At 45.9% G+C, this 9,093-nt stretch overlaps 1 long non-coding RNA gene across 1 annotated transcript; it reads right to left on the minus strand.

The window, feature by feature from the left end:
• Window positions 1-3,125: 3,125 nt before the first annotated feature.
• Window positions 3,126-5,506, minus strand: LOC142586449 (uncharacterized). Its single transcript, XR_012829226.1, has 3 exons — window positions 5,094-5,506; window positions 4,714-4,967; window positions 3,126-3,941 (listed from the first exon to the last, which is right to left on the minus strand). It is a non-coding gene; the product is annotated as an uncharacterized LOC142586449 (long non-coding RNA).
• Between the last annotated feature and the right edge of the window lie 3,587 nt (window positions 5,507-9,093).

Below are 9,093 nucleotides of genomic sequence, written 5' to 3' on the forward strand. Positions count from 1 at the left end.
ACCGTGTGCCTGACTTCCATTACGAGCGCGTTCCATCTCTACCTCAAGACGCTTCATTTCCAAAGCGTGTTGACGGTCACGCTCTTGTTGCTCTCGCTCTTTCTGTTCTTTAAGTTCGCGCTCCTGTTTCTCTTTTTGCTCTTTAAGTTCGCGCTCCTGTTTCTCTTTTTGCTCTTTAAGTTCGCGCTCCTGTCTTTTTGACCTCTCCTCAATAGTCTGAAGGCATTCCGACAGCTCGTCATCCTCAGCCTCTAACTCAAGAATAGCCTTTAGCAGTTCAGGTTTTCTGAGTTTGTCCGAGACATCCAGACCCAACTCTCTTGCAAGCTCCAACAATTTCGGTTTGCGCAACGACTTCAAATCCATGGCTGCTCTGAATGCTGCTTTCTCTACTGCTTACTATTGTCTTGCCGCAAACTAACCCGGCAGCAACGACAACCACAATTACCAGCTCTGTTTCTGACACTAACAAAAAGCCTGGCAAAGCTCAGAAGAAGAAAGTCCCGCACTCACCAAACCTCGCAGGCAGGAATTCCGCGCAGTCGTTCCGCTGCAGGCAACCAGTCGTCACACAGGGCTCGTTGCACTGCTCCCGGATCGTCGTTGAGCTGCTCAGCATACAGTCAACTGCATCTCTTCGCTGCTGGCCTCCGTTGTCGCGATGTCACCGCTGGCAGACAGTTGTTTGAAGTCGTAGGCGATCCCACCGCTGCCACCAGATGTTTGGATCGGACTGCTGGTACGATCTGTTGGGAACTCGGCGCTGACGCCCGTGGTTGTACCTGGGTCGCAAGCCCCAAGGGTAGCGTTGGCCTGGCGGCCTGGGGTACAACTCGAAGCATCCGAAGGTCCCGGCAAAGCATGAGTCGACTGGTAACAACGAAACAACTTGTTTATTTTAACATCGCAAAGAGTTGGCGGTCAGGTTTGACCGTAGTAGAGAGACGGGAGAGCACTTCACTCAACTGAAGAAATCGGAGCCCTCTTTTTGGCGTCCGGGGGCAGCTGTTTTTATACTCTCGCAGTTGAGGGCAAGAAGGAACCCCTCAAAAGACGAGCACGTGAATGTACAATGGGCTAATGGTGACGCACACTGTCGTAGCGATGCCGTAGCACCATGTCGAGCACGATCTCGTAGCACCCCGTCGTGGCGCTGCGCACGATCTCGTAGCACCCTGTCGTGGCGCTGCGCACGATCTCGTAGCACCCTGTCGTGGCGCTGCCGGTCGGACACAATGACTGAAACGAGAGGATGGTCCCTGCTTTGGCATCGCCTGTTTCGGGCACAATGACTGGAACGAGATCCCTGCTTTGGCATCGCCTGTTTCGGGCCCAATAACTGGAATGAGATCCCTGCTTTGGCATCGCCTGTTTCGGGCACAATGACTGGAACGAGATCCCTGCTTTGGCATCGCCTGTTTCGGGCCCAATAACTGGAATGAGATCCCTGCTTTGGCATCGCCTGTTTCGGGCACAATGACTGGAATGCGAGGAGGATCCCTAGGCGGTCGCATCGCCGCAGACGCGCCTGGAAACACCTGGCGATGAGTGTTGCGGCGACGACGATCGGGCCAAAATGTCTGCCGCCCCGCCGCAGTCGCGCCGGCAAAACCACGTGTCGCAGGCGAAACGCAACAGCACATGTAACCGACAAACGGAAGTCTCAGGAGAGCACCTGAGATTATAATAAAGCAGGCGGCGCAAGAACTCCAGGGCACCGAAGTGACAGTGGGGGGATCAAAGCTCGAAGCAGAACGGTACGTAGGTTGGGGCCGCCGAGGCAGGTGTGTGTGCCAGGGAGTGTTCGCACAGACAGCTCCCCTGGCACGCGCAGCAGAGCCTCGCAAGGTCGAGATACCTTAAAGGCACCTGCGCCCATGATCTTTCTTTTGCCTCGGTGCAGTGTGCACGATTAAAGAGAGTAATATGGAGGGCATCCGGTGCAGTCGCGAATGCGTCATGACAAATGTAGCTCGTGTCGCCTGGCGTGTGCAGTAATATCAGAGTTGGTTGTGTGAACTTTATGCATAATACGCTTTGTTACGGTACCTTAACGCAATGGGTCTAGAGGACGGTGTTGGTACATTTTTTCGTACCGCCCTAATCCTATACCCCCTACTACAAACACACACACACATACCCCCCTCTTTTTATGTATACATACAATTCCTTGCCATGACGGATCCATAGCCTCCTTTATTTTTGAATAATAGAGGAGGCTATGGACCAATTGACCAGTTCAAGTTGTCAACTTCTCAGTAACTGTCATAGGAATCACTGTATTAAACACAATTCCACGATCGGATTGTTTACTTTCATTTTTTGTTGTAACACTGAGGACTACATAGAACTTTATTTTGTATATGTGAGAGAAGTATGTGGATATCACGAGCTTAAGCCAATATGCGATACACAGACAAAGCAGCTGCTACAACATGAACTGCATTGAGGGCCACACACATACGTAATTAAAGGTGCAAAATATAGGGGGAAGCTTCAAAATACGCTCTGTAGCACTGCAAAGTGTAACATATATTGTATGTGTACAATAAATGTTCAAAAATACAATGCATCAATGTCCCATTTGCCTTCAAGTTTATTATCAAGTTCAAGTTTACTGAAGTTTATTATGAGCATATGTACAACAGGAATCTACTGACACACCCGCAGTCAAGGTGGCTGTTCGAGGTGTGCTGGCTGTCTCAGTGTAAGAAAAAGAAATTGGGTGAATGTCGACACCAGTGCCACTGCTTCTTGCCTCTGACCTGCACGTGCCTCCGCGGCATCTTTGTGCACAAGTGTGCTGGCGTGGCGAGGCGTAGGAGTCATCCGAGAGAAAGAGTATCGTTTACATGGAGAAGTGGCTGTTTACATTGCCTGCCGCTTTCCCTCAAATGTTTCCTTTACGACTAGGGTGACACACCCACAGTCAAGGTGGCTGTTCAAGGTGTGCTGGCTGCCTAAACGAAAGAAAAAGAAAGAAATTAGATGAATGTCGACACCAGTGCTATTGCTTCTTGCCTCTTACCTGCATTTGTCTCCACGGCCTCTTGGCTTGCGGAGTCTGTATGAGGGAGCTGCTGTGGCTAGGCGTAGGCGTTGTCTAAACAAAAAGAAAAGGCCATTCAAATGGGAAATTATTGAAATCAATGCAGTTATGTCTGCTTCTTGCACTCTTCTTGCCCAAAAATTTTCAAACATGGTGTCCAGTACACACCAGGACTTTGACTGCTTCTGCTTTTTACCTGCAGGTGTTGCTGCGAGATCCTTAGTATGGCTGCGTGCAGCAAATGCCTCCACTTCGTGGAGGCATTTGAAGTGGTAGCCAAAAATATAAAGAATCATCCTTGTCTGCACAAATGCTTTCAATTTCTAAATGCAGTGGTAACTATCACTATTAGTGCAAGGCACCCCACATCTATGCGGCAAGTTCCATAGCTCGAAACTGAATTTTTCCTTTCGTGTTTCACAAGGCGTCTGATATGTCCACATTAGATGTGATGTGTTTATTTTTATTTATCCCAGTGTGGAGAGAGCATCATTAAATTGTTTTTTTATTTTTGCTTGTCTTGTTTTTTGGTGTATTTCTGAATTTATCAAGCACCAGTCTCATGATGCTAAAATGACTTATGCAATGACAATCATAACTTTTGTTTTGCAGAAAAACAACGCATTTCCTGACCCATTGTTTGACATCCCCTCACTCGCATAATCTTGCAGAGTATTCTACCTATATTGACTTGCTTGACCTCCACTAAAGAGTTGCATTTGCAAATACGACTCTTTCCTTAAAACCATTCGACACTTCTCATAATTTCTGTACCTTGGGCTTCGATACTCTGCATTCACCATTTTTGCTTGTTTCTGACTAAAAATGTCTTCTTTAATTTAGAGCTTAAATTTTACCTTTGGAACACACGGAAGGGCTTGCCATTGCATATCTGCATAAAATGGAAACATGTTTCATTAAACATTTGCAAAATCCAATTGAAGATTGATGAATGCAGCTTGCAGTGTGATATGACTGAATGAGCCATAAAAGTAACTCATCTCACTTGGTAAATTAAAGCACATATTAGTGTGATGTGCAAGATACGTTACACTAACGTGGTGGGTTCTCTTGCTTATACAGCAAAATAATCGGTGCGCGAGAAAAAAATTATCTTTGCATACCCCTTGTACACACTGATTTAAGGAGAATGAGCTGGAGCTGTCCACATGATCTACTTATTTTACCTGCGAGTATGGTCAACAAAAATGTGTCCCAGCTGCTTAGTGGTACTCGGGATTGTCAGTATTGCATATGTGCCTGTTGTCTAAAATAATTGAATTTTGAAAATGCTCGCAGGGATCCGATGTGCATATCTTCAGTTTATGGATACATGTAAAAGACTCAGCATCAAGTGCAAGTGAACGTTCCCGCAGGCCCGGAGTCAATCATGCAAATAGATTCGCTGCACAAATTTGTGACCAGAAAAGATATTCCACATGAAATGGCATGCAAGGAAGTGTTGAAAATATTGCACAGTTAATAAAACGCCTACGCTATTAATATGTGGGTTGATGCACTCGTTATGCAAAACGGAGGTGAGGCGTGCAGACAGGACACAAAGAGTAGAGTATTTACAAGCAAACAACACAAGCGCCGCCCACTTCTCTACTCTTGTGTCCTGTCTGCACGCCTCACCTCTGTTTTGCATAATGAATCCTTACCAAGTAGCTGAGCTTTCTGCCGTTCTAAGTCTCGATGCACTCGATTTCGTCCGCATTAGGCACTCGCCTCTTGATTACTTCGTGGCACACAGATACTCGATCGGCATCAGGCTGTTTTTCTGCTGTGGCCTTTGTAGAAGCATGATTGTTCAAAGTGCAACAATTAAACAGATTCTTTGAGTTGCTTGTGGCTTCGCCAGTGCAATTCCGGTGCGCTGGTCCGCCTGTCCAGCAATTTCCTACTGAAGGGAAACCTGCAAATAAAAACGCCGCTCCGCATGTAGAAAAATACTGTGACGCTTCTCAAACGATTGTGATGCACCACAAGAGCTGCCTACTCGCGTGATATTCTCAACAAGGAGATACATTCGTTTACTTACATGTCAAGGTATATGCCAGGGCACTTCGGTGGCACACAAGGCAAGAGTGTGTGTGCCGTAGCGTCCGATGTCGACGCGCGATCGCATGTCAAACCTAAACTGTACGAAACTACTACGCATCCAAAAAACAGATTCGAAACCGAAATTCGTGTCATCCTTTAATGCAAGAATGCGTACATCGTGATTTACATAAGTCGCGGACTTAGCGATCGCTTTCTGTAAACTTAATATTAACGTACCACCTTCATAAAGCCATCAGGTATGCGTTTTTAGATGAGAAAGCATAAGGTGACCTGTACTTGCTTTCAGCTCTTTCAATAGTAATTGCGCTGGCCACATTGACCAGTAGCAACAGGGCGGCGCCCTAGAGGTTCCCACTTTTCCGGCCCAGCTTTTCCTCTAGAGTTGTTCTACTAACTCTATGGCCGACACCGTTCGATTTCCTGCTGGCTCCGTTGTGTGTAGAGAGAGAGAGAGATGAGGGAGAGCGGGGAGCGAAACAACTCGTCGGGCCCAGTCCCCCCCACGGGAAAATTAAAACTATCCGCCTACAGGCGGGAGAGTAACTGACCTGTATCAACATGATCTGTTAGTGTATCGCAACAAATGCAGTGCCCGAAGCATCGCTGAAAAACGCGAAGGTCCTATAGCTCTAAACCCTAGGAAAAATACTGACAAGCCTCGGAGCGCCATAAATAATTTTATATAATAGCGTTCCTACAACCAGTTTCGGTTTCGTTTCCCAAGAGGATACTGTGTCGTGACGTCACGACGCAGTATGTGGTCACGTGGAAGCAGGACATTGGCGACGTTCTGACACTCGCTCTGGCTTGCCCGGCCGTCCGCTGTACTGCTACATCGGCTTTCACAGTGAGTAGCAGCGTACGAGGCGACCGAGCGAGCCAGAGCGAGTGTCAAAACGTCGCCAATGTCCTGCCCCTACATACTGTGTCATTTCGTCTTCGACACAGTATTCTCGTAACTAAACTTCAACTGGCTGTAGGAAAGCTGTCATATCAAGTTATTACCGATGCTATGAGCCATGCCGCTATCTTTTCTAAGGTTTAGAGGTCTAGCACTTTCATTGAATACCAGAAATGAATAGTACAAAAATCATGTGCCTACCCCTTTAACCAAAGAGTTGAGCAATAAGAATCCCCAGCAGCGTACCTCAGCAGGTCTCGACTTTGACATCGCCCTCCGATGGCTTCTAGACATTTTTCTTTCTTTCCTTTTTTTTGCTTTTAATGTATAAGTGCAAATGTATACTTGCTCCATGTGTTGCGGTGATTTATAAAGATGGGAAATTTTTGTTTTGCGCACGGAAAATGTTGGTGCAGAGCGAAGCAGGCGCAAACCACCGCCGAAACGGCCCGCAGCTGGTTCGCTTGTTGGTACGAAACGTCGCAGGTCGACGCACTAAGAATCGTTTGGCGAAATATAAGATTGTTTGCTCGTTTTTGTCCACCGACAACCGGTTGTTTTGTCTCCTTTTTTTCCTTTTTTATTGCTTTCTAGCAATAAACGTATTCCTCTCGCGTCGTATATGCGAATTCTTTTATTGTCTGTGTTTTATTGTTCTGCCGTACACAACTACACACGGGACAAAACAACGAGCTCGTTCAGACGCTGCGTACATAATCGCGACGATTGTGTACGCAGTACTCCTACTCCTGCACCCATAACAAGGCGTGCCTTTCGTCAAAAGCTTCCGTGCGGACACCGCCACTGGAAGAATCCCAGGCAGTATACAACTGGCAGTATTCATCAAGAATGCTGGGGGGACCAAGAGATAACTCCTATATGCCCCATCATATATCCTCGCTCACGCATACGTGGCGATACGGGGAGGCCGAAAGCAGACCTGACACTTCCAGCCCCCAAACACGGTTCTATGCAAAAACGACCGCATGTTACGAAAAAGGCGACCTGTATAGAGCGAACGATTCTCATGCACCGCGCGTGTAATTTGATTGGAGGAGCAGTCTTAGCGAAATTTTCAGGCACATTTTATTTAGTGCGCGCGCTGCGTTTCTTTTTTTTTTTTCTTATTACATGGTACTTAGGAGATGTTGTCGCCTTTGGTTGGCGCCGGCTACTCCTTTTCACACAGATATATTAAAAATAATTAAACGCATTAAAACTAAAAGTCAACTACAAATCATAATAACAGAAAGTCCAGTCACATAAGTACACTAATTCCGCACTAAAACTGAAAGTCAACTCAGAGACACAGCAACACCAACTCCAGTCACATAGGTGCACTAAAGTAAACAGAGAGTCCACTCACATTATTACACTAAAATCAGGGCATGTAAGAAAGCACGGATTAGATTCAAATGAAGGTCATGAATCCAGGCATTGAATTGGCCGAAGTCGGGTTTTAAGAAATCTATAGAATGAGCTTATCACATTAAAACACAATAGCCAATAGTTTCCGAGAATATTGCTCACTTCTAGAAATCTTTGAAGAGTCACTAACGCTCGTCTTTGCAATGAGTATGTTGGCCAAGAACCTACCATCTTCCTGAGGCTGAAGGGGCTGCGATCTAAGGCCACTAAAACATGTTCAAAGCGTTGTCTGTGTGTGTCGTGTCGCGGAAATTCTACCAAAAGATGCTGTACGTCCTCATCCGCGTGGCCACAAGTGCATTTCGGACTATCGGCTCTTGAATTTTTTTTTTTTGTAGAAAGCGTTTTGTGTACGCGGTACCGAGCCGCAGACGGTGAATTAGCGTTTCAATGGCTCTGGTCGTATCAAAAGTGGGCGGGATTTTAAATTGAAATGATGAGTCGATGCGAAATAAATCTGAAGGTTTCGAGTTCTGATCCAACCATGTCGCTCTGCAACCATGGACGGGCTGCGATCTGTCTATGTGCCGCAATTCGCTTTGCGTTAGAGGGAGACCATGTGTGGAGTTATTAACATGCGCTTGTCCAGCTGCCTCGTCTGCTGCAACATTTCCAGGGACATTGCAGTAGCCAGGTATCCATTGGAACGTTACTGTGCGATTCCCATGACTCGCTTTTGTAAGTTCCTTTAGTGTCTCGTAATGTAACGCTATGTTTTGCGAATTGCTGATATCACCATGAAGTGAATACTAAGCTGCCTGCGAGTCATAAAGAATGACCCATTGTTCCCTTTTTTTGCCTTGAATTTATCTATCGTGACAAAGATAATGTCGCAAAAAGCTCTGCTGTTGTTGATAGTGTCGTGTCAGGTAGTTTAAACGTCTGTATTTGGTTCCATTATGGAATGACAAAGGCAGCTGTAAAAGAATTCGGCAAGAACAATCTGTATATGCTTGAATATAGCCAGGGTATCGAAAGTATACATTGGAACATTATTGTGTGATTCCCTTCAATTGCTTTTGCGCTGCGCTTATTCGCCTTATTTGTTTACAACTCAACACATGGCGCACAGAAAAACGTAAGTCATAGTGTTTAAACATAAGAATAACATCAAATGGCGATAATTTTGATGGCTTGAGCGAGAAGAGTTCAGAGGGACTGAACTTTTTATTTATCACAACCATACAAATGAACAGGCACTGTTTATGGATTTACCTCTTAAATTCGTGCCTCAAGAGGAAAGTAAGGTACCTTGAAGAGTTGTTCTTTAAAAGTCGTAATTGAAAGTGCAGTCCTTCAACTTTAAACAGGTCATCATTACCACGTCTGAATGAAGGGGTCGGGTAAAAGAAAAATATGGTTGGAGAAAGACAACAGGAGAGTATAAGGCACTTAAGATAGTCACGCAGCGTTGCAAGAGGCCCACATAATAATACCTGACTAGTAAACGAACATTAACTTACATTCTGGGGTCTTACATGTCAAAACCAGGATTTTATTATGAGGCACGTCGTAGCGGGGACCTACGAATTAATTTTGACCGCCTGAGATTCTTGAACGTGCAGCCAATGCACGGAACGTGCACCCATCGGAATGTGGCCGCCGTGGCCGGGATTGAAACCGCGACTGACCAGTAAATCGAATTTAA

This window comes from Dermacentor variabilis, chromosome 1 (genome assembly GCF_050947875.1).
Source record: "Dermacentor variabilis isolate Ectoservices chromosome 1, ASM5094787v1, whole genome shotgun sequence".
NCBI lineage: Eukaryota > Metazoa > Arthropoda > Arachnida > Ixodida > Ixodidae > Dermacentor > Dermacentor variabilis.